The sequence below is a fragment of the Schistocerca cancellata genome, chromosome 6 (assembly GCF_023864275.1).
Source record: "Schistocerca cancellata isolate TAMUIC-IGC-003103 chromosome 6, iqSchCanc2.1, whole genome shotgun sequence".
Classification (NCBI taxonomy): Eukaryota; Metazoa; Arthropoda; class Insecta; order Orthoptera; family Acrididae; genus Schistocerca; species Schistocerca cancellata.
In genome coordinates, this window is record NC_064631.1 from 629,503,675 (window position 1) to 629,529,617 (window position 25,943).

At 40.0% G+C, this 25,943-nt stretch overlaps 1 protein-coding gene across 1 annotated transcript in view; it reads left to right on the forward strand.

The window, feature by feature from the left end:
- Positions 1-25,943, forward strand: part of LOC126088457 (immunoglobulin superfamily member 10-like) — a 349,239-nt gene that overhangs the window by 81,006 nt on the left and 242,290 nt on the right. The window lies entirely within an intron of this gene.

The window sequence follows — 25,943 nt, forward strand, 5'->3', positions numbered from 1 at the left end:
GTAATCTCAACGGGTTGCTATCCTGAATTGTGGCCAGACTTTGAAATCCCACATTTCATCAAACCTCTCAAACTCTCTACCGATACCTCCCTTTAGCGCACCATCACACTCATCTCTCAGCTTAGCAAGTCCTCCGAGTTTGTATTTACCGACGCACCCACCAACATCTGAACCAACACAATCTTCCTGTTAACCACTGTGGAGTCCGTCCTAATTTCTCTTCTGCTAACCAAATCCTGCACCTTTTCTCTATTCCACTAGCTCCACACCCTAAAATCCGCCATTTCTGTCTCCCTGAACCTGGAGAAATCCATGACCACGTATGGCATTCCGGTCTCCTTCTCGAACGATACTGATATGGAATGCCCATCTCTTAATGATTCAAAAGATAACCCACGGTAAACTACTAACTGACCGAACGTGGGGATTATATCCCTCCATTATCGTCCACACCTACAAAGCTCTTATCTGAGCCATCCTCTAGAGTGCAAACGTTGTATGGATATCCGACCCTCCTAAGTCTTATCAGCGCCTCTAAATCCTTGAACGTCTTAACCTATTAGCTATTATTTGTTCTCTAAATTAAAACGAAGGACCCAACGTCTTATTTCGTAAATGGGGCGTACAATCAACTTTTCATACATTTTTTAGAATAACTTTTAAATTCTATTTCCGTAACTCTTATTGTAATGTCTTTATTTACATTTTGTAAAATATATAGGGCGATGAGGATGAAATGACCACAAAAGGAAAGAAACACTGTGTAGCTTGCAGTGTTACAGGCACCAGCAGGTGCTACATAGCAGCTCATTAAACGGCCTCCACAAGTCACCTGCCTCGCCTGTCATTGTATTTTATGTTTTCTAAGTTAGTTTATAGATGGATGAGATGCTTATACATGACTGATTATACTCGTACAAGTAAGATATCTATAGAGCCTATGGTCTGAATATAGTCTTACAAACAAACCAGTTTCTGTAATTAAAAATAAATAATTTATATCGATCTGTACTGCTCTTTGTTATTAAAACACATGACATTCTGTGCTATAGAATGATATCGAAATTTAGACGTAATGGTAAGATGAGTAATGTGGAGAACCTGCGTAGTGTTGGCAATGAAAGGATCGTGTGGAAGGCCCTGACAAGACAAAGTGGCAGGATGATGGAACATGCCTACAGTCACCAGAGCAGTAGCGTTTAAAACTGAAGGGGAGAGTAATGACCGGACAATAAATAACTGCGGGCGTAGGTTCCGAGTTGAAGAGGTTTTCGCGAAATAGGAATTCGTGGCGAACCATATTGGCACCTCCTGAAAAAACAAAAAAAAAATCTACCATTTGGGTTTCTTGCTACACTTTTGCAGTCCATTGTCTCTTCCTTCGTTGTCAGATGAGGCTGGAGCTGTAAGAATTCGTGGCTCCACAAGAACTGAGTGTGGAACGGTTGAACTATTGTTCGATTTCTGTGAAACCCATCATTTGAAATAGAGAAAGTCCAAGAGTAAAAAATCTCTAATGCCACAAAAGAAAATTTGAGTTTGTAAAACCTGAGAAACCTGGAGAAATAAATGTACGACCATGGTTTATTTCAACTCCAACCTCCACCAACAATGCAGAAAAGAGGAGTGGACTTCAAAACCTGTAAACAGGAGGAGGAGAACCAATCATCACAGAAGACTGTTTATAAAGACATACAAAAAGCGTCCGGGAAAAATCCTAAAAATGGCAGGAAGCTTAAGAAAGAAAGAAGTAATAACTTCAAATGATGAATTATTATTCTTCAGGTTCTTATAGCCCAACTTTTCTAACCGTCATAGGCGAAGACACTTCATGCACTTTCCATCATAAAAACAGAAACTGAAAGCTAACTTCAGAAAACGATTATGAGACATGACAGACGAAGGAAACGCGTCAGTCTTCCTCCACAAACGAAAGTAAGCCGCTGTTAATCACAATAACACCATCCAAAGCTTGTAAAAGTAAGCTACTGATGTCTTCAAGTATATATTATAACCAGTCTCATGTCACAGTTAAGATATATATCGATAGGGGTATGTGAAAACCCGGCAGAGTAACGAATAGTTAAGGAAATGGTGAAGAAACGAGTACTTACCTACATGTCACCTCTTTAGGATCACAGTGACCAAAATTTCAACCAGGATGTAAACATGTTTAACACCTTAAGAGAAGTTTACAGGTCTTGACGTATTTTGTGTTTTAAAAAGTAATGCAGTCTGTAATTGTTGGCGATGTTATTTAATCCCTTCAGTCACTGTAGAAATATGATAATGGACAGACTATAGCGGTTATGCTTAGAAATGAATGGACGCAATGGTATGAAAATTTTGATTCACATTTATTGAGGCGAATGTACCACTTAAATAACAGTGCATCCTGTGGAAAAATTTTATTGATTTTAAGGCAGTTTGTAAACGATGCCAGAGGCTGCCTTGTACATTATTCGAAAGATGAATGTGTATGGAATTCCATGTGAGTGTGGTGGAAGGAATATACGACAACAATACACACCGTAAAAGAACATTACATTAAACACCAGTGTTGCATACGCCAACTACAACGTTATTGCTTCTAACAGTATTATCTCTTATGCATGTGTGCCTATAATTGAGGACGGCTGAAAGGATTTCGTCTAATATATCGGAACAAGAATTTAAAAATTTGGTGGACGCATGCCCGCAAAATGGTGGAATACTACAGATGCATTATTCAGAGTTCTCCAGAATGAGATTTTCACTCTGCAGCGGAGTGTGCGCTGATATGAAACTTCCTGGCAGATTAAAACTGTGTGCCGGACCGCGGGCAAGTGCAAGGTCCCGAGTTCGAGTCTCAGTCCGCCACACAGTTTTAATCTGCCAGGAAGTTTCATATCAGCGCACAGTCAGCTGCAGAGTGAAAATCTCATTCTGGAAACATCTTCCAGGCTGTGGCTAAGCCATGTCTCCGCAATATCCTTTCCTTCAGGAGTGCTAGTTCTGCAAGTTTCGCAGGAGAGGTTCTGTAAAGTTTGGAAAGGAGGAGACGAGGTAAAGCTGTGAGGACGGGGCGTAAGTCGTGCTTGGTAGAGCAATTGCCCGCGAAACGCACAGGTCCCGAGTTCGAGTCTCGGTCCGGCACACAGTTTTAATCTGCTACGAAGTTTCAGAGGTCTGCCCGACTTTTACAGAGGTGGAAAGTCTAGTGACCCTAAAAACTAAAAATAATATGAACAATAATGTTGCTTATGCGTCTGAGGATGAGAATACAGATCAGATAATAAATAATGTTTCAAAATATAAAGATTAAAAAATATTCTTTCCTCACACATTGTCTGGAATGTGAACAATGGAGTTAGTGGCTGAAGTCGTGCGTTTGCTATATATTTTTGCATTACTTTGTGAAATATCTGACTTCTTGCAGTAAAATTGCCGTGAAGATTGGCGTATGGTTCTTTTATGTTAGGACTTTATATTTTTCCACCAGATTCCACACAAATCTTCGCCATGTGGCAGCCTCTTACATCACTGTTAAAATACTAAAATAAAAAAAGACATAGTGATTAATAAAATATATATTCAAGAAATCATATAGATTATGAATAGACACGTATAAGTAATGATTTTTACTTGGCAGCATGTTAATATAAATGAGTATGTAGACGCGCCTCTTTAAATCTGCCTCTGCTCAGTGTATAACAATATTTCTGGTGTTATGGAGTAATGATAAAATACGTTCGTACAGAAATAGATTATCTCACGATTTGGATTAGCGTAAGATGAGTCAAAGCTGAAGTACACTATTAAAACATTTGGTGTTGTTTATCGACAGCGCTTCATATTGTGTATTTGACAGCGAGAAAAACTATATTAACGCTTTCGCATGCAGATGAGCCCTTAAAATACCCACCTAACTGAACAGTGTAACATTGAAGATATAGCAGTAAATAGGAGGCTGAAGTTCATTTTGACTCCTCAGCTTTTCCTCCTCAAGCCCTTCACGTCAGCTCTCTTCTTTTGAGAAGTTTAAAGTACAGTTTGGAATCAGCAATGGAACTGTACCTGGTTTCAGATGTGGTTTTCTGGAGTGGGTCATTTACTGATTGGCCTGTCCTATCAGCCCAAATTTGCGTTTCTTGAAGAACATCATCCTTTTGAAAGTGAATGTGCCTTAACTCATCATAGAATGCATAAATAATGAGAACTGCACAACCAGGTGTTTTCATCAAGATTTATATACTTTTTAACAGATTTAACAGAATACTGCAATATTTATCCATGAATGATCACCAGAAACTTTATGACTGTGTAATTGCTCTACACACAGAAGGATAGTGTGAAACTCAAGAAAAAAAGTTAAAAAACTGGACTCTCAATTCAAAGCCAGAGAGATACTGAAATATCCTGAAATGTTAATCATGGTTAAGAGACACAGCTACTCCATAAACTATAGAAGTTCAAATACTTGGTCTGGGGAATAGTCTCTACTAAAAACCTGAAAACAACTGGAAGACGAAACAATGTGACTTGTCTTTCAAGAAATTACTGGTATTCCGTATAATAAAGAGCCAAAATATTGCAAGTTAATGATGCTGATAAAACAAATTTAATACGAAGATCATAAACATACTGGGGGGCTAACTCACTATGAATTCACCAGAGAGAGAGAGAGAGAGAGAGAGAGAGAGAGAGAGAGAGAGAGAGAATTTCTCTCAGAAACACACTCACTCACCTACACACCCACCAATCCATCCCCACACACGCATACATACACACACTCTCCCTCTCTCTCTCTCACACACACACAACACACACACAAAAACAAACACAGGCATTAGACAGATACAGAAATATGCAATAGGAGCTGTGGCGAAATAAACTAATTTAATCACTAAAAGTCGCGAAGTTGGGTACCAGCCAAAACGTTCGTGTACCCTGTTTGACTATGAACTGTTTTAAATGATAGTACTTTTCAACAAATATCAGCAAAGCCCTTTTAAATCAGATTTCAACTATAATGTCGTAGCCTACATTTTAATTCATACACAAAAATCCGACAACGTTAACAGAGCTCAAACACCGCCACTTACATGCTGCATATTAGCAGCAACATACGTATACTGTTATTTTAAAAGAGTTTAATTACGTATTTACGAAGGAAATATAAGGCACTTGCATGTATTTTCAATTCACACCCAAGAATTAAGGGAATTTGCAGAAACAACTGACAAGATACACTTTTAACTTTTTTCACATGAGTTCCCTGATTTGCTTTTTTTTGTGTTTGTTGACTGACTATAAAATCGTAAAAAAATTTCCTACTTTCTCCTTAGCTATATTCACATACTCATGCCTGATGCATTTACTCCTTTTTCAAACGTATATTTAAAGAAATACAGTTATTTAGTTCAGAAGTGTTTTTCGCTTAGTGTGTTATGCCACGAAGTACTAACAGGGATTTTGGACATCATGTTTCTACATACACATTTATGAAACAAGTACTGACACGGTATCTACTTTTAATTTACCTTCGATGTAGTGGGATGGATCCACACAGAATCTCTTGCATTTTTCAACAGACAGCTTACTGAAAGTTTCTGCAGCAGAAACCAGAACTGAATACTTCAGCTAGTCCATATTAGAGTGACATATATATATATATATATATATATATATATATATATATATATATATATATATATATATATTGTGCATATAACACACTTCATCATCATCATCATCACTATTTATTATTATTATTTCTTTCTTTCTTTATGTCTGGTCAAAAATGGAAAGTGACACAGACCTTGATCAAGCGTGACTTCCTTTTAACTGTATGGTATACGTTATATTGCATTTAGGAACTTTTGGGTAATTGAACATGTATCAAAAATTACGGATTTCTGTAGTTGTATACATAAATTTGGATGTAGCTGTATTGCATTGATGTACTGGTGGATATTGTGTGGTATGACTCCTGTAGTTGATAGTATAATTGGTATAATGTCAATTTTATCCTGATGCCACATGTCCTTGACTTCCTCAGCCAGTTGGATGTATTTTTCAATTTTTTCTCCGGTTTTCTTTTGTATATTTATTGTATTGGGTATGGATATTTCGATTAGTTGTGTTAATTTCTTCTTTTTATTGGCGAGTATGATGTCAGGTTTGTTATGTGGTGTTGTTTTATCTGTTATAATGGTTCTGTTCCAGTATAATTTGTATTCATCATTCTCCAGTACATTTTGTGGTGCATACTTGTATGTGGGAACGTGTTGTTTTATAAGTTTATGTTGTAAGGCAAGCTGTTGATGTATTATTTTTGCTACATTGTCATGTCTTCTGGGGTATTCTGTATTTGCTAGTATTGTACATCCGCTTGTGATGTGATCTACTGTTTCTATTTGTTGTTTGCAAAGTCTGCATTTATCTGTTGTGGTATTGGGATCTTTAATAATATGCTTGCTGTAATATCTGGTGTTTATTGTTTGATCCTGTATTGCAATCATGAATCCTTCCATGTCACTGTATATATTGCCTTTTCTTAGCCATGTGTTGGATGCAACTTGATCGATGTGTGGCTGTGTTAGATGATACGGGTGCTTGCCATGTAGTGTTCTCTTTTTCCAATTTACTTTCTTCGTATCTGTTGATGTTATGTGATCTAGAGGGTTGTAGAAGTGGTTATGAAATTGCAGTGGTGTAGCCGATGTATTTATATGAGTGATTGCTTTGTGTATTTTGCTACTTTCTGCTCATTCTAGATAGAATTTTCTTAAATTGTCTACCTGTCCATAATGTAGGTTTTTTATTTCGACAAATCCCCTTCCTCCTTTCTTTCTGCTTAATGTGAACCTTTCTGTTGCTGAATGTATGTGATGTTTTCTATATTTGTGGCATTGTGATCGTGTAAGTGTATTGAGTGCTTCTAGGTCTGTGTTACTCCATTTCACTACAACAAATGTGTAGGTAAATATTGGTATAGCGTAAGTATTTATAGCTTTTGTCTTGTTTCTTGCTGTCAATTCTGTTTTCAGTATTTTTGTTAGTCTTTGTCTATATTTTTCTTTTAGTTCTTTAATATTTGTATTATATATTCCTATTTTTTGTCTGTATCCTAGATATTTATAGGCATCTGTATTTTCCATCGCTTCTATGCAGTCGTTGTGGTTATCCAATATGTAATCATCTTGTTTAGTATGTTTTCCCTTGACTATGCTATTTTTATTACATTTGTCTGTTCCAAAAGCCATATTTATATCATTGTTGAATACTTCTGTTATCTTCAGTAATTGGTTGAGTTGTTGATTTTTGCTGCCAGTAGTTTTAGATCATCCATGTATAGCAAATGTGTCATTTTGTGTGGGTACGTTCCAGTAATATTGTATCCATAATTTATATTATTTAGCATGTTGGATAGTGGGTTCAGCGCAAGGCAGAACCAGAAAGGACTTAATGAGTCTCCTTGGTATATTCTACACTTAATCTGTATTGGCTGTGATGTGATGTTATTTGAATTTGTTAGGATATTAAGTGTGGTTTTCCAATTTTTCATTACTATGTTTAGGAACTGTATCAATTTAGGATCTACTTTATATATTTCCAATATTTGTTGTAACCATGAGTGGGGTAAACTATCAAAAGCTTTTTGGTTGAAAAATGGTTCAAATGGCTTTGAGCACTATGGGACTTAACATCTGAGGTCATCAGCCCCTGTAACTTAAAACTACTTAAACCTAACTAACCTAAGGACATCACACACATCCATGCCCGATGCAGGATTCGAAACTGCGACTGTGGCGGTCTGAAGCGCCTGGAACTGCTCAGCCACACTGGCCGGCAAAAGCTTTTTGGTAATCAATGTATGCGTAGTGTAGCGACCTTTGTTTACTTTTAGCTTGATATGTCACCTCTGCATCTATTATCAGTTGCTCTTTACATCCTCGTGCTCCTTTGCAACAGCCTTTTTGTTCTTCATTTATAATTTTGTTCTGTGTTGTATGTGGCATTAATTTCTGTGTAATGACTGAAGTTAATATTTTGTATTTTGTTGGTAGACATGTTATAGGGCGATATTTAGCTGGGTTTGCTGTGTCTGCTTGATCTTTAGGTTTCAGATGAGTTATTCCATGTGTAAGTATATTAGGGAATGTGTATGGGTCTGCAATGTAACTGTTAAATAATTTAGTTAGATGTGAATGTGTTGAGGTGAACTTCTTTAGCCAGATATTTGCTATTTTATCTTTTCCAGGGGCTTTCCAATTGCTCATAGAATTAATTGCTTGGGTGACTTCATGTTGCAAAATTATCACTTCAGGCATTTGTGGTATCATCTTGTATGTATCTGTTTCTGCTTGTATCCACCATGCATGCCTGTTATGTTGTACCGGGTTTAACCAAATTTTGCTCCAGAAGTGTTCCATGTCTGTTATGTTTGGTGGATTGTCTATTTTAATGTGTGTGTTATCTATTGTCTGGTAAAATTTCTTTTGGTTTGTGTTGAATGTTTGGTTTTGTTTCCTTCTATTTTCACTTTTTTTGTATCTTCTAAGTCGTTTGGCCAATGCTTGTAATTTCTGCTTCTTTTCATGTAATTGCTCTATCGCTTCTTGTTGTGAGATTTTACCTAACCTTTTTGGTTTTTTTTCGGACATTTCATTTCTTATAAATTATGTTAGCTGTCCAATGTCTTTTCTCAGTTTTTCTATTCTGATCTGTAGCCTGTGTTGCCATGCTGGTTTTGTGGGTTTCTTCTGCATGTTGGTAGGTTCTGATCTCTGCCTAGTGTGTATATTAAGTGTAGTGAGCGCTCCTATATAAACCAGTAGTTGTAACTCCTCCATAGTTGTGTTTTCATTTATTTTGTTGTGTATGATTGTTTTGATAGTGTTTATTGATGTTTCGACTTGTGGCTTATTTGGCGGTCTATGCAAGAATGGTCTAATGTCTGTATTTGTGTCTTTGTATTATATATATGTCAGCTGAATTTTCTCTTCTATATCTAACATCTGTGTCATTTCGTGTTCTATTTGTGCTTGTTCTGGTGGCTGTCTTAAGATTTCGTTTTCCTCTGATTGTTTAATTGATGCGTGTTGGTCTTTGTTTGTTTGCTCTGAGATGTTTGAGTCCATTACTGTATTTTCTTCTTCTTCTGATTGCACATGATTTTGTTGCAGTATTTGTTGTACTTAAATCCAAATAGAGGTGTTTTGTGGAATATTCTTCCTGCAACCACCCTAGAAGGAAAACAAAGACAGAGGATGAGATGGTCAGATGAAATTAACCGACACCTCATGTTCTGTTATTACCAAGCAACAAACCTAGGAACCAACACAACTGGATACAGATCACAAGTATACATAAATTTTATCACCAGATACCAAGAATGAAAATTTTTAACAGAACAACGACTAGCTGATCAGATCCGTGTAATAATCAAAAATAACAGGATACCCCAGTCAGAACTAGAAAACATCAAACAACAAGTACAACAAATTATTATTATTGTTATTATTATTATCATTACTAACTTTAATTCCCAATAAAGGGAAACACTAAAACACAGTCAGTTTTCGTGGCATTTTCTGTCTTTCCTTCTAAAAAACCTCTCACATATTGACTGTGTTGTTCTTCCTCTCTTCTGTCCAGTTCTTTCCTGTTATCGTCTCTTTGGCGTTTGTGAAAATTTCTGTTTTCTGATTTTCTTCTCTGTATTTTTCCCTGTGTGTCATTATTCTGTTGAGATGTTCAGTTTCTTGAGTCTTCCATGGTTTCCTTAGCTGAGTTAGTTTTCACTGTGTTTGTTGTCACTATGTTACAATTGTCTTGGTCAATCTATTTTCGTTCATCCTACGTATATGTCTGTTGAACTTTGTCCTTCTTTTCCTGATGTTGTTTCAAATTGTCTCTGTCTGTTTGTACAGTTCTTTTGTCGATCTTTTTAGTCAGATCCCCTCTTTCTGAACTGGCCACAGATCTTCCTCAGTATTTTATCACTTGTTTCTCTATCTCGTTAATTTTGGTTCGTATCTTAATTACAAGGCCTCTGGTAAGACTACTGTACTGTAGTGTCGTAATTTGGCATTGATGGAAACGCTTACTTTGTTGTAATTATCCCATATAGGTATGTATGCTTTTATGGTTTTGTAGTCCCTTCTTCTTTGGATTTGCGTTCAGTCCAGTTTTCTGTATAGTCTCCCTTAGGTATCTGAAACTGCCTGCTTGTGTTATCTGTCCATACTTAGTTAGCAGTGGGTGTCTGTCTGTGGATTTTGTGTGCATGTATGGCGTTCTTTCGTTCGAGATTTATAGTCCTGTTTTGGCTGAGATGTCGTGTATTGTCTCTATAACTTCGTTTTCCTTCCTTTCAGTTATTTGTTATGATGGCCATATTATCACCAAAGGCCACGTATTTTATGTTGACAGTTTTACCCCTTCGTCTCCCCAACTTTACCCAGTGACTCCTTTGTCCCGTACCCTGATTATTTACTCTAAACCCGAAATAAATAGAATGGATGACAGCTCATCTCCCTGCCTTACACCTGTCTTGATATCGAATGGTTCCGAGACATCACCACAAAATTTCACTTTGGATGTTGTATTTGTTAATGTTTCCTGAATTATCTTCCTGGATTTTTGTCCATCTTCGTTTCTTCCAGGCTGTTGCAGAGTGTTTCCATGTCTATGCAGTTGTAGGTTTTCCTGCGTTCGATGAATGGTATTTTGGTGTTCCTGGCGTCAATATTTTTCTCAGGTGCCATACTTGTTCACTACATGAAGTTCCCTTTGAACCCTCCTTCTTATTCTCCTTTTAGCGGGTCTACTAGTATTTTAAGCTCTAACCGATTTAATAGTGCTCCTGATAGAATTTTGTATGTCAGAGGCAGTAGTGGAGTCTGTCTGTAGTTGTTAGGGTGTGTTCTGTCTCCATTCTTATGGATGGGGTGTATGATCGCTGACGTCCTTTCTTCTGGTACCGTTTCTGTTTCCCAGATGTTTTTGACGATTCTGTGCATTTCGGGTGTAATGTATTCGTGGCCTTATTTGCACACTTCCGCAATCAGTCCATCTCCTCCAGTTGCTGTATTATTTTTGAGTGATTTTATTATTTTCACTATCTACTCATGTATTGGAGGTTTGGAATCGACGTTGCGTTCTGGCTTCACGAACTGTAGGTTCTGCATCGGTTCATCAGAGTTCAGTAGTTTGTTAAAGCACTGCACAAATATTTCACGGTTCTTTTTTGGTTTTGCCCCAGTTTTCCGTCTTGTCTTTTGAAGCATAAGTTCAGCGTCTGGTATCCCGTCTTATTTACTGTGAATGTTCTGTAAAAATTTCGTGTGTTGCTGTTAAAGTCGTATCTCTTTCAATATATTGTTTTCATAACCTCTTTTCTCTACATACTATTTACAAAGTGGTCCTCTGCATCATATTTCATTTTTCCCGTTTCTCGGGTGTTCTTTGACTTATATTCTTTTCTCTGCGGCTGCGTCACGTGTGATGTTCCACCATCTGTGTTTCCTTTTTCTCGGTGTTTGTTCCAGTTTTATCAGTTTTTTTTTCCTTTAACATTTTCTAACAGTTCTGTGTAGTCGTTACTGTCGGTTTTCTTACTTTTTCTGTTGTTCCTTTCGTGTTTTATTATAGGTACTCAGGGTCTGTTTGGAAATTTCTGTTGATTCTCTTGATCTGTCTACTGGGTATCAATTTTGCTTTAATTTGGAGTAGGTGGTGATCCGATTCGAAAAATCCTTTCCATGTTCTTACAGTCATAATTTCTCTGGTATATTTCATGGATATCGCCATGTGGTCTACCTGAAATTCTCCTGGGGTGTTGTTGGGGCATTTCCAAGTTCAGAGTTTCTTGTGTAATTTCTGGAATTCCGTAGACATGATTTTGACGTCGCAATTACTGCACGTTTATCAAGTTCTCTCCATTCTTGTTTGTACGCTTGTGGGCTGAATGTTTACCTTCCTAATTAGGCATTGTAATCTCGTAGTAAAACTGTCACGTGCTTATTGAGGACTTTGTTGGTGGTTTCTTCCTGATCTTCCCAGAAATATGTTCCATCTTTTGGTTCTTCTTGTTGTGATTGTTTGTGGGGGCATGTGTGTTGATTAGTGTGTAGACTTTGTTTTCAGATCGTATATTGAATATTGACATTTTCTGATTTGGAATTGCAATCTTTTCCAGGGTCCAGAATTCTGGAATCGATCTGTGTACTATTAATCCCGTCTCGAAGAACTTGATATTTCTTTCTGTAATAGTTATGGTTGGTTTACCCTGTATATTCCGTAGTTCTCCTAGTCAAAGTGAATCTGACCTGGGATCCTATTTTCTGTATTAACAGAATTTTGATATTGAACTTATCCCTGGTGTTTGCCATTTGGTTCAGTTTAACTGGTTTCAGTATAGTGTTCGTGGTGAATGTTCACATGTAAAATATTCTCTTAGTTTTGAGGGATTTGAGAAGGTCCAATTTTTCTCTTCATGACATGGCTGATTCGCTGTTTTCCGATGATCAGGTCTGTTAGCCAGTCCTACTGACTGGGGCCCGGGGTAGTGCTTTCTCTTCCATAATTGTTCAGTCATGATTGTTGGTTTGTATTGCGGGTATGGAGGTGAAATCCCAAAGGATCTCACGTAATTTCGACTAGAGTTTTGAGCTCCAGAAGATTTAATCACAGCCGAGCTCACAGAGCCAGCAGACGCTGACCAGAGTATCGGTGGCTACCACAGAAACGTGTCAGGATGTTGGGGTTCCACTTGTAACCCTTGGCAGAGGCCCTCACAGGGTGCTACCTTCCGGAGCCAGATGGTTACAGGACTTTTTACTCAGGTTGTTCCTCCTACCCCTCCTCATTCCTCATCACTTGCAGGCCTCCCGCTGGGTACCGGCAATGGCGGAGTTCATCACTATTATGGTTAGTACTATTACTATTGTAAAAAATACTAAAGAGGACATGTGGTGCCATGTGAACGTAGGAAAGCATATGTTCTTGGTTACGCGTCTTTATGAGATTCAGTTATCTCAATTATAAAAACTTCTGTTGCTTCCGACTGCGGTATAACGAATTTACACAGTGTAAACAAGCCAATGTCGAGGGGTCGTCAGGTTAATAAAAAATCACAGTAAACGGTGCTCTTCGTCATTAAAATGAAACTCTTTTAAGAACGGAAAAAAACGGAAATCTCACCCTTGATCTTGAGGGAGTACAGTTGTTCCTGTGTGTTCCTATGTATACGTAACAAAAATTTCTGCTACAGAAGAATGCTGAAGATTAGATGGGTAGATCACATAACTAATGAGGAAGTATTGAATAGGATTGGGGAGAAGAGAAGTTTGTGGCACAACTTGACCAGAAGAAGGGGTCGGTTGGTAGGACATGTTCTGAGGCATCAAGGGATCACCAATTTAGTATTGGAGGGCAGCGTGGATGGTAAAAATGGCAGAGGGAGACCAAGAGATGAATACACTAAGCAGATTCAGATGGATGTAGGTTTCAGTAGGTACTGGGAGATGAAGAAGCTTGCACAGGATAGAGTGGCATGGAGAGCTGCATCAAACCTGTCTCAGGACTGAAGACCACAACAACAACAACATGTTTCATCCTCTGGAAATTTATATACAACAACTTATGTTCCTACATCGTAATGTCATCTGCAATTTGGCACATAACAACGAAACGGTACGTAATAAGTAAAGAGAAGCCCACAGGTTAAACGAAAAACACAAATCGTCCTACCTAGAGCACAGTAAGTAAACAAAACTACAACATTTCTTTTTGATAACTGTCTACAGCATCTAAGTATTTGAATGAATGCATGATTCACACTGTGGTGTCTTGCTGTACATTTATTAACCGCCTGTTTCGATCATGGATCATCTTCACAGTGGAAAAATATCTATTGCAATAACTTCACATGGCACGCATGCTATTTATACAGGAAAGTCCACGCCACTGCTGACCTGAAAACGTAAGAAAATTGGTATTTAATACCATAATATAGGCTTCTCCAGGCAGAAACCAACGTTGAAATCACGGAAACCCGTAAGAGCAGTATTTGAAGAGCACATAGCACGTATGGAATTGTCACAATAAATACTTTACACTGCGAAGAAGGTCCATGATGAAAACCGTTAGCGAATAAATGTAGAGTAAAAGAGCGCAGCGCGTATAATGCAATGCATTTTTCCAAACAAAAAAATTACAAAAAGTAAAATAAATAAATAAATAAAATGAAACAAATAAAATTCACGTTCACTCAGTTAGTAACTATACTCGCGAACGAGCTCAGTTACGATAAATATCATGCAATGGGAACGTTTACAGATTCTGTTGACTTCGTATGACGCCCAGATGTGACGTGACGCACTACGTGCACAGGCTTTCTTTTCTTTACTAGGCGATTGCCACAGCGTACCAGAACAGAACAACAATATCTAAAGAAACGTTCAATACCGAAAAATAATTTCAGAAATGTCTCCCTAAAACTTGATTTTAAATCTGATACTATCAAGTTTTTATACCTGGGAAACGATTAACTTGCTTTTGCCAATCTGCACTTTATATCCTCTCTACTTTGTCAATCGTTATGTATTTTTTGCCTAAAAGCGAAAACTGTGTAAAACCTTTGCTATGCTATTTCATAGTACTCTTTTCTCACTATCATCTGACCTATTTTACTACCTCATTAACCTAGTTTTACTTTTCTTAACATTCATCTCAGACAGTTTTTAAGAGACAACTCAGTTCAACTGATTATCCAAATCCCTTCACGTCGTCACTCGTATTTTTTGCCCAACTAATCTTCGTTGGCTGCTACATTAGATCTCGCATTGTTATTGTAAGCTAATACTAACGTAAATCTGCGTCATGAGAACAGAAATACGAAATAGTGTGTAACAGAAATACGCAGTGCTGTGTGAACAACGGGACAAATGGAAAATATTTAACAAAGTATTGAAAATCATTGAGAGTGAAGAACAATGAGGAAATAAAAGTGGTAGACGATAAGAGAACATTACAACATTATCCACTGTATTGGTGTAGAAGTAAGACAGATGTTTTTTCCTTGCGCAACAGTGATTGCAAAGCTGGTGATTGAACTGCGTAAATTGGTTAATTTCATGTAAGTCTGCAGACTTCTGTGCACGTTTTCAATGAAGTTCAAATCTTCAGGGTTTTTACGCAGCGTCATGTTTACTTTGCTTTTCATGGCATTAGGCAATACCTCGCTACAGTAAAGTTAGTTTACGAGTAGATGGCATGTAACGTCTTCATGTAACATCCCGATACGGTGCCTCTGATCCGTTAAGCAGTGGTATAACGAGAGGGACGATGCGCGAGAGATGTCCAGCGTATTGGTTATCGAGAGAGGTATATGCATCATTTATCGGTGAGCCGCACCAATAATTGTCTGCCCAGAAACGCTCACTGGCATAAATGTTTTCTAAAACATTAAATAAATATTAATCTCGTAGTTTTAGTGTGGGCATGAATAATTTACCTTTTCTCCTCAACGACATACAACAACGCCGGCGTGGCTGTTGCGGCTATCTTCGAGTTGACTTCCTCTACGAGGAGCTGAATTTTAAAATTCAAGTCGTCGTCGCATGGGGAAAAGGAAATTAGGACGTGGCTCGGTATTAGGATGAAGAACTTGCGACTCCCACTTGTCAGAACTTTTACTTAACACAATACTGAGGCAACTCGACTACATACAACTTTCTCGCACCAGCTCAGAAGGCTGACTGACAGCCAGCTCGCTGAAAAAATACGAATCAGGCACATAAAATAATTGCTAATTTTGTTCTTCCACTTTTTTGTCAGTGGAGATATAGTCACACATCCAATCCATATCTATGCCGTTCGGCGACGGCGCGAATATTTATTTATATGTGTAGGCGATTTAAAGAACCTACACACTGACTGTTGGGAAATGTATTCATCTAGCAGTGGAAACTATTATATCTTCTTCATTCAGTCAGTCTGTGCCGGGTCCACTTAAAAGTTTGCCATGGAGTATCTAGGCCTGTATAACTTGCGACGAAGCACTTGTACAATTACCTATGATTCCATGCACAATAAAAATTTTCATTCTCTGATTTTGGCATCAGGCTCCACTTGGACGCTGTGGAAGTCAGCGTAGACCGAAAAATTAACATGTACAAGAGCTATATAGGGACACAAGAGGTCGATTCCATCGATAAAACGGCGAAAATTGCATACTACCTCAGCGAGTCCACAGCTGAAAAATATCTATCAAGGGGAAGAGAATTTCTAGAAGGCTGTAATAACCAAGCATTAAGGCGGGTACGAAACTGGAGTTATAACAACACAGTGTTATTAAACACCGTTAGATGATACTACTCCTCAAGGTAAAAAAGGTTTTTGGAAAGTATCTGCTTACTCAGTTACAAACAGGTCGACGGCTACACCACAATGGATGTAGAATACGCATCAACTGCCACCACACGGTAACCCAGCTGCAAATCAACAACAATACAGACTAATGAGGTACATTCTTGACAAGGATAACGATATTGTCGATTATCATTACCTGCAACAGCATCCACATCAAAGTTCTGCAGGAATTAGGCCTGTGAAGCATACCTTAATTAATTAACATACATTGCTGGAAAACAATAATACACCCTTTTACAGGTGCCCAAATCAACCGAGATTTATTGTTGTAACAGTGCATATGGCTACATGGAATGGTTACATTTACAGATCAATAGAACAAGCGGTCCTCAGGTAGCAGGTGCCGGCCAATCCTAAAACACACATATTAGTACATGCTGTAGACTCCACGTGCGGCAGTGCAGTCACTGAGTCTGGAATCCCTTCGGCTATACAGAGTGTCCCCCCATGAACCATGCACCTAGCCGTTAGTGGGGAGGCTTCCGTGCCTCAGTGATACAGACAGCCGTACCGTAGGTGCAACCACAACGAAGGGGTATCTGTTGAGAGGCCAGACAAACATGTGGTTCCTGAAGAGGGGCAGCAGCCTTTTCAGTAGTTGCAGGGGCAACGTTATGGATGATTGACTGATCTGGGCTTGTAACACTAACCAAAACGGCCTTATTGTACAAGAACTGCAAACGCCTGAAAGCAGTGGGAAACTGCAGCGGTAATTTCTCCCGAGGACATGCAGCTATATTGTGTGGTTAAATGACACTTAAAATGGTAAAGGAGTTTTGCTATTTGGGGAGCAAAATAACTGGTGGTGGTCGAAGTAGAGAGGAAATAAAAGGCAAGGAAAGGGTTTCTGAAGAAGAGAAATTTGTTAACATCGAGTATAGATTTAAGTGTGAGGAAGTAGTTTCTGAAAGTATTTGTTTGGAGTGTAGCCATGTATGGAAGTGAAACATGGACGATAAATAGTTTGGACAAGAAGAGAATAGAAGCTTTCGAAATGTTGTGCTACAGAAGAATGCTGAAGATTAGATGGGTAGATGACATAACTAATGAGGAAGTATTGAACAGAATTAGGGAGAAGAGGAGTTTGTGGCACAACTTGACTAGAAGAAGGGATCGATTGTTTGGACATGTTCTATTGCATCAAGGGATAACCAATTTAGTATTGGAGGGCAGCGTGAAGGGTAAAAATCGTAGAGGGTGACCAAGATGTGAATACAATAAGCAGATTCAGAAGGATGTAGGTTGCAGTAGGTCTGGGAGATGAAGAAGCTTGCACAGGACAGAGAAGCATGGAGAGATGCATCAAACCAGTCTCAGGACTGAAACCACAACAACAACATACGGAGTGTGAATGCGTCTTGGTCTACGTTACGTCACGCCCACTAGCCCTCTTCACGTAGTTCTGCAAGAGTTGTTGATTGATGAGTCCCACGCGTCACTTCTCATCCCATCGTATGTCACATGTGCTCTGTTGGAGACAAGTCCGAAGATCGGGCTGGCTAGGGATGTTGGTGTCGGTCTTGCAAAGCCCGTTGATATTCACGGCCAATGTGTGGGCGAGCATTATCCTATTGGAACAACACATCAAATTCCTTTTGCAAGAACGGCAAAAGAACGTGCCTAACAACATTCTGCATACACCGAGCGCTGGTTAGCGTCCCCTCCAGAAACAAAGGTGAACAAGGGTTGTAGCTTATTGCATCTCAGACCATAAGGCCTGGGACAAAAAAGTGTGTTTTGGATGAATGCACACTGCGAGACAGCGATCACCAGGTCTACATGCGTAAGCGCAAACGACCATCACTTGCATGCCGGCAGAATTTGCTTTCATCGCTGAAGACAACACTGGTCCATTCTGTCTTACGAGTGATCCTCTTACGACAACAATCAAGCCATGAACGTCGATGCTGTGGCGCGAGTAGAAGACGGGCTAGATGAGTTGATGCTCGCAGTCCCACTATTAGTTTCAGTATTGCCACAGTTCATGTTGACACGTGTGGGCTGACGAGCCCTCTCTCTTATCTACACTTTGGTAGCCTGGCGGGCATTTGTGCTACGCAGACGTCCAGAAATTAGCCCACGGCTGTGAGAATATTAACGTTGGAATGTTCTTAATAAGCTTAAATACTTAGCCGAAGCTTGAACAGGGAATTCACACGAAACAGGAGTTATCTTGTACCGTGTTGTACGAGTAACTGCATGTGGTGTGTTACTCTGTGTTATTGTTAGCAAAACATTATACGAATTGATTGGACAACGCAACGCCCAGTACTAATAAAGAAGTACAGTCAATGAAAAATGCATTCAGCCCCTTAGGTACTGAATCCTCTGGCCCTGCTCAAAACTGATAACTTTGGTCTCTGTGCATATAACAAATACGACGGCTATTCGGAAAGAGTGTTTCGATCGGTCACGAAATGGAAACCACTGTGAAAATCCGATGCAGCTTTGCACATATGTGCAGGGCAGTGTGCCCGTCGATAGCGTCATGTAGCTCTTTTCAATGCTTATCTCACGCTGAGCACGTAAAGATGCCTCGAAAACAGTATCTCCCACCCTTTATGAGCGCCTAACGAGATGCTTCGCCTCTTGTCATGCAACCCACACAATATACCTGTCATGCGTTTCCTTCTTCGTGACAGTTCTCCGCCATACTCTGCAGGGGCATTAAAGATGTTCCTGCAGCGTTTTTGAAGGGAAGTTTTTGGTCAGCCACAATACAGCCCGTAATGAGCTACCGTTGGGTTTCATGCCTGCTCATATGTACTGCTGACAATTAAGTCGACGTTTTGGCAAAGGCAACGAGCTGTAGATCAGCGTAGAAAATTGGTGGAAAGTACTGGCGGCTGCCTCCTATGGCGAGGGTATTGGAAAGTTGATACAACGCTATAACAAATATCTAAGTTGGAGGGGTGTCTATCTAGAGACTTTGCTGGAAGGTGTAGTTAACAGTTGCAAACAAATCATTTTTGATATAAACAGTGGTTTCCATTTTGCGACCTACTGGAAGGTATTTCTGAATAGCCCCCGTAAATAAAGTTGTCTTACCTCTAAAGCAGCAACAGTGGATCGCGAAATACACTATTCTGCTCTCTCATTAACAAGAATAAAATATACTAGCTGTAGGCTCAGTGGTGTGCAATGCTGACTGTAACACTTTGAAATATACAGGAAATTCTTTTGGCTGATAAATGAAAACATTTAAGAAAAATTGAATGTCTTTGAAAAACATATGACCTGAACAGGGAGGTGGCAGTGTTGTGGGTGAATTACTAACACTGACTGTTTCAATAGTGAAGGTATATTATAAGTTTAGTTTGGCTTTCGAAATCATTTGACAACTGAAATTACATCATTAACAAAAATTACACCCTTTTTACTAAATAATAACTTTCCTTTGCTGACGTAGCCACAAACAATGTGATTACTGCAGCAAGTTTTATCTAACATCACTAAAAAGCATATACACTCCTGGAAATTGAAATAAGAACACCGTGAATTCATTGTCCCAGGAAGGGGAAACTTTATTGACACATTCCTGGGGTCAGATACATCACATGATCACACTGACAGAACCACAGGCACATAGACACAGGCAACAGAGCATGCACAATGTCGGCACTAGTACAGTGTATATCCACCTTTCGCAGCAATGCAGGCTGCTATTCTCCCATGGAGACGATCGTAGAGATGCTGGATGTAGTCCTGTGGAACGGCTTGCCATGCCATTTCCACCTGGCGCCTCAGTTGGACCAGCGTTCGTGCTGGACGTGCAGACCGCGAGAGACGACGCTTCATCCAGTCCCAAACATGCTCAATGGGGGACAGATCCGGAGATCTTGCTGGCCAGGGTAGTTGACTTACACCTTCTAGAGCACGTTGGGTGGCACGGGATACATGCGGACGTGCATTGTCCTGTTGGAACAGCAAGTTCCCTTGCCTGTCTAGGAATGGTAGAACGATGGGTTCGATGACGGTTTGGATGTACCGTGCACTATTCAGTGTCCCCTCGACGATCACCAGTGGTGTACGGCCAGTGTAGGAGATCGCTCCCCATACCATGATGCCGGGTGTTGACCCTGTGTGCCTCGGTCGTATGCAGTCCTGATTGTGGCGCTCACCTGCACGGCGCCAAACACGCATACGACCATCATTGGCACCAAGGCAGAAGCGACTCTCATCGCTGAGGACGACACGTCTCCATTCGTCCCTCCATTCACGCCTGTCGCGACACCACTGGAGGCGGGCTGCACGATGTTGGGGCGTGAGCGGAAGACGGCCTAACGGTGTGCGGGACCGTAGCCAAGCTTCATGGAGACGGCTGCGAATGGTCCTCGCCGATACCCCAAGATCAACAGTGTCCCTAATTAGCTGGGAAGTGGCGGGCGGTCCCTACGGCACTGCGTAGGATCCTACGGTCTTGGCGTGCATCCGTGCGTCGCTGCGGTCCGGTCCCAGGTCGACGGGCACGTGCACCTTCCGCCGACCACTGGCGACAACATCGATGTACTGTGGAGACCTCACGCCCCACGTGTTGAGCAATTCGGCGGTACGTCCACCCGGCCTCCCGCATGCCCACTATACGCCCTCGCTCAAAGTCCGTCAACTGCACATACGGTTCACGTCCACGCTGTCGCGGCATGCTACCAGTGTTAAAGACTGCGATGGAGCTCCGTATGCCACGGCAAACTGGCTGACACTGACGGCGGCGGTGCACAAATGCTGCGCAGCTAGCGCCATTCGACGGCCAACACTGCGGTTCCTGGTGTGTCCGCTGTGCCGTGCGTGTGATCATTGCTTGTACAGCCCTCTCGCAGTGTCCGGAGCAAGTATGGTGGGTCTGACACACCGGTGTCAATGTGTTCTTTCTTCCATTTCCAGGAGTATAGAAAAATCATGATATTACTTATACCTGTGTTAACAACTCCTAGAGACGTTACGAAAGGGGAATATCCAACTAGCCTATACATCAAATCGGTTTACGTACATTCTGGGGTTACTCAATATATAACTATCGGTTACTAGTTATCAGCCAACTTATTAGCCCCAACGCGTTGGCAAAAGGAAAGTAATAAAATTAGCTTATTTACCATAACTGCGAGCAGACTTCTGCGTCCACATTTATATTTCCAATAATACATGTACTCGTAAAACTTCTTTGTAATATCAATGCGGTAGTCGTTTTTTGTAAGAATTAAATTAACATTTCATTGTAAAATCTCTCATCGTTTTTAACTACCTATTTTACGTGCGGTGTAGCACGGAATATTGGAATGAGAAAACTCCCACATAATAATCCAACACTTCGAGGCTACCTAGACAGTAAAATAACCAATGACGGACGGAGCAAGGAGGACATCAAAAGCAGACTTGCTATGGCAAAAAAGGCATTTCTGGCCAAGAGAAGTCTACTGATATCAAATACCGGCCTCAATTTGAGGAAGAAATTTCTGAGGATTTACGTCCGTCTGGAGTACAGCATTGTATGGTAGTGAAACATGGACTGTGGGAAAACCGGAACAGAATAGAATCTAAGCATTTAAGATGTGGTGCTATAGACGAATGTTGAAAATTTGGTGGACTGGTAAGGTAAGGAATGAGGAGGTTCTACGCAGAATCGGAGAGGAAAGGAATATGTGGAAAACACTGATAAGGAGAAGGGACAGGACGATAGGTCATCTACTAAGACATGAGGGAATGACTTCCATGGTACTAGAGGGGACTCTAGAGGGCAAAAACGGTAGAGGAAGACAGAGATTGGAATACGTGAAGCAAATAATTGAGGACGTAGGTTGCAAGTGCTACTCTGAGATGGGGATGTTAGCACAGGAAAGGAATTCGTGGCGGGCCGCATCAAACCAGTCAGTAGACTGATGACCAAAAAAAAAAAAAAAAAAAAAATAATGGATGTCCGTCGCGGACTGTGGGAAAAAAAAGATGGAATCGAAGCGTTTGAAATGTGGTTCTATGAAAGTACACTGAAAACTAGGTTGAGTTATAAGATAAGAAATGGCAAGGTTCTGCGTAGAATCGGCGAGGAGAGAAATATAAGGAAAACACTTACGAAAAGAAGGGACTGGGTGATAGGAGGTAAACCGCAAAGGAGTAGCTTCCATAATACCTGATGGAGATGTAGAGGGTAAAAACTGTATAGGTAAACAGAGGAGCCTGGAATATATCCAACAAATGTGAGGTACAAGTACTACTCTTCTGGTTTCCCGGCCTGTTTATTTTGTAAGCCCGGCGGACGGCCGTTAGGTGGCAAGTTACAAATGCAAGCGAAAGCCGTGCCAATGAAGCACTGGCTGTACAGTTATGCCTATCTTGCCAGATACTTAATGCCCACATCCACATAAAGCTAGCGGCGGCTCTGTCTCCAGTTGTGATTTTTCTGCGGCCTTCTACCATTGTCTTTATACATAGTTCTTTTGGTCTCTAAAATCCGTATTTTCGTTGTTGGATACTCGTTCCGACTTATTAATATGCACCGCCCGCTTTCCTCTTATCACTGCCTTCCTGTCCACGATCAGCGAATCGTTGTTGACGGCTTTTCGTTGGTAGGCCATTTTCTGGCGGATCTTGAGTCGTTCCTAGCCTTGTCAAATATTGGTCACAGTAACTTTGAGATTAAAGGATTGGCACAGGAGCGTCATTAAATCAGTATGAAGACTGATGATTAAAAAAAAAGAGGAGTGTATAAAAGGGACGACTTTCTGAACTGAATTGTAACACAATTAGATAAATTGGTTAAGAGTGGTCCAGCATATTTCATTTCATAACTACACCATTCTGCCGTGTTGCTAGCTTTACGATAGTAATGAATTATTTAATAAGTCCGGAACCAGTTATTCTTCAAGGAACAGTAACGGAGGACTTCTTCACACTTGGGCACTCTAAAAAAGATTATCACATGCAAACCATGACAAATATTTTCCATTAGAGACCAATGTATTACGATATTTATAGTTCTTTTTGCTTGCATGTTGCGGCAGAACAATTAAGGAAAAAGGGTTCATTTTAACTAGAGGTCACAAGAGGTAGAATGATGATCGACTGTGAATTTGTAGTAGCACCAAGCAGTAACAGCACTGCACAAAGCTCTTGATCTGTCGGAACTACAATACTTGACAACCGCCACAGGAAGTCACAAGAGATAACTATAACTATATTGTTAAAAGACAATGCGTGGAGCACTCTACTGAACCACGCAGGAAAAATGAGGCGAACCGACGCCAACTAGCGACGTAAACAAAATTTTATGAGGAGCATCTGAAACTTATTCTTTGATTGTCATTTTCCTGCAGAGAAAAACAGAGTGGCAAAGAACTTCCGTAACGCTATAAACATACGGTGAATTAGTGCTTGGGCTCCAGACGAGACAACGGGATCCCTTCCCGTGCCACTCAACGTGGCGGACGTCTATGTCACCGCAGTTTGTACGGCCAGTGCAGACAGCCAACAGTGTCTAGGTCAGGGTAGGCTTTCATGGCACACTGACTGTGTTTGTTATCAGATATATGATCGAGTGGACGAATCTGCACGGGATTAGACTCACTCGTGGTTCCACCGCATCCTATATGGTCCCTTGCCAAAGTTTAATATTTTCGACGAAAATTCTTGTGTGATAGACTAACTCGCAGCCTTAGAATTATCTTGGGCACTTGACCCGATAGTGGGAGCTGGATAAATTGGGAGAGGAGAGGAAGCTGGAAATTCTGACAGCTCTACTTTGCCTACGGTCTTCACTGAATTAACTAGTTTACTGCTTGTTCTGCATAGAACTTTTTACCGGTTTTACTCAGTATAATAAACTGACAATTGAATCTGCGCAGTGTGCTGAGAACATAGATGTAAATAACGAGAGCTGATATAAATTAATTTCCTTGGAAATTGAGGATTTCGTGAAATCTCCGTGACTTGCGGAATCGGTTAAAAAAACGCGAACTGGTCCTATCTTGGTCATTTACAACACATCAGTATAAGGAATAGTGTGGGGAACTAACTGAGCCTGCATAAAAAGTATATAATTTGATGAATGAACATGAGCGATGAAAATGCGAATAGATCTAGCGTTACTGAAGCGGAAACCATCGCTCAAAACATGTTCTTGAGAGTAATACCAACAAGCCTTTCTCGCAAGGGGAGATCAGTATTTTCAAAGAAGCTGTAGCTCACTATCTATTATATATCTTCTACTGAAGAAGAATTCGTTCACCGCATCTGCTTTTTGGTCGACAGTTTCCAAGTTAAGTTTATCGCTGATTTTATTTCAGATACTCGTCATTCCCGTAAACTTTCTTTGGCTCACTCTCAATCGATATTCGACACTCACTAGAACTTTGTATTTAACATGTCCTACAATGTGTCCTCACATTCAGTGATGACAGGAACGTCATCAGGTGAATTTTATCGTTAATGTACATTCAACATAAATTTTAATGTCACTCCTAAGCTACTCCTCTATTTCTGACATTGCTTCTCGATGAATAACTTCAACAGTAGGGGTGAATGACTAAATAGCTACATTCCTGTCTTACGTTCTTCCTAATCCGAGCACTTGCTCATCCATTCTTACTGTTCCCTCTTGGTTCCTGTACGTGTTGCATATCACCCATCTTTCACTACAGGTTAAACCTATTATCCCCAAACGTCTCAAGTCCTGTTCTATTTTACGTTGTCGAACGTACTTTTTATCGTTCGACAAATTCGATGAACATGCCTCCAGGTTTTTAAGCGTTGCTTCCACCATCAAGCATTAACTCAATTATACCCATCCTAAATTCTGATCGTCATGTAACAGATCCTCGTTTCCATTTCCATTCAATCGCATATTAATATTGTACAGCAATTTCGATCATTGAGCTGATTATGCGATATTTATAGCACTTATCTACCATTGTTATCTTCATGACTGTACTGATATTGTCCTAAAATTCTAGTAGTATTTTCACAGACTAACAGACTCCATAAACTAAGTTATGGACATGTTAAAATATTTTGTTCTTGGTGGTATGATTTACCCCCACAGTGGTTCCTCGTCGTGGAAGGTACAATGAATGTAAAGGAAATACGCATTTACCTGTCAAGTAACTCTAAATAAATTTTTTTATAAGATTGTGTCATTCGTATATCACGTAATTTTGATTTTTTTTCTATGAGTTAGGTCATGTTTTCATCTTGTGCTGAGAAGGTGGAAGCATTTTATTCAGAACACGAAATTATTACTTACAAAATGTGCGTGCGTCCTAAATCAACATTTCCTTACTTCATCAGAGAAGTTAATGTTCATTTGTCCATACTATGCAATGTCTGAAGTTTGCATTAAGCTGTGCTGAAGGACGGAAATCAACTGTTCCAAATCGGTAATTCTGTAAATTTTCGTAATTTACAGGCGAAACAAACACCATAAAACCCGCTTACTACCTGTTTGACTTTTACCTCAGAACGTAACTGGTATGAGATTTGTATTAATGCCCTGAAAATATTCCATTAGAGATGCAAAATTTTGACCTATAAATGAA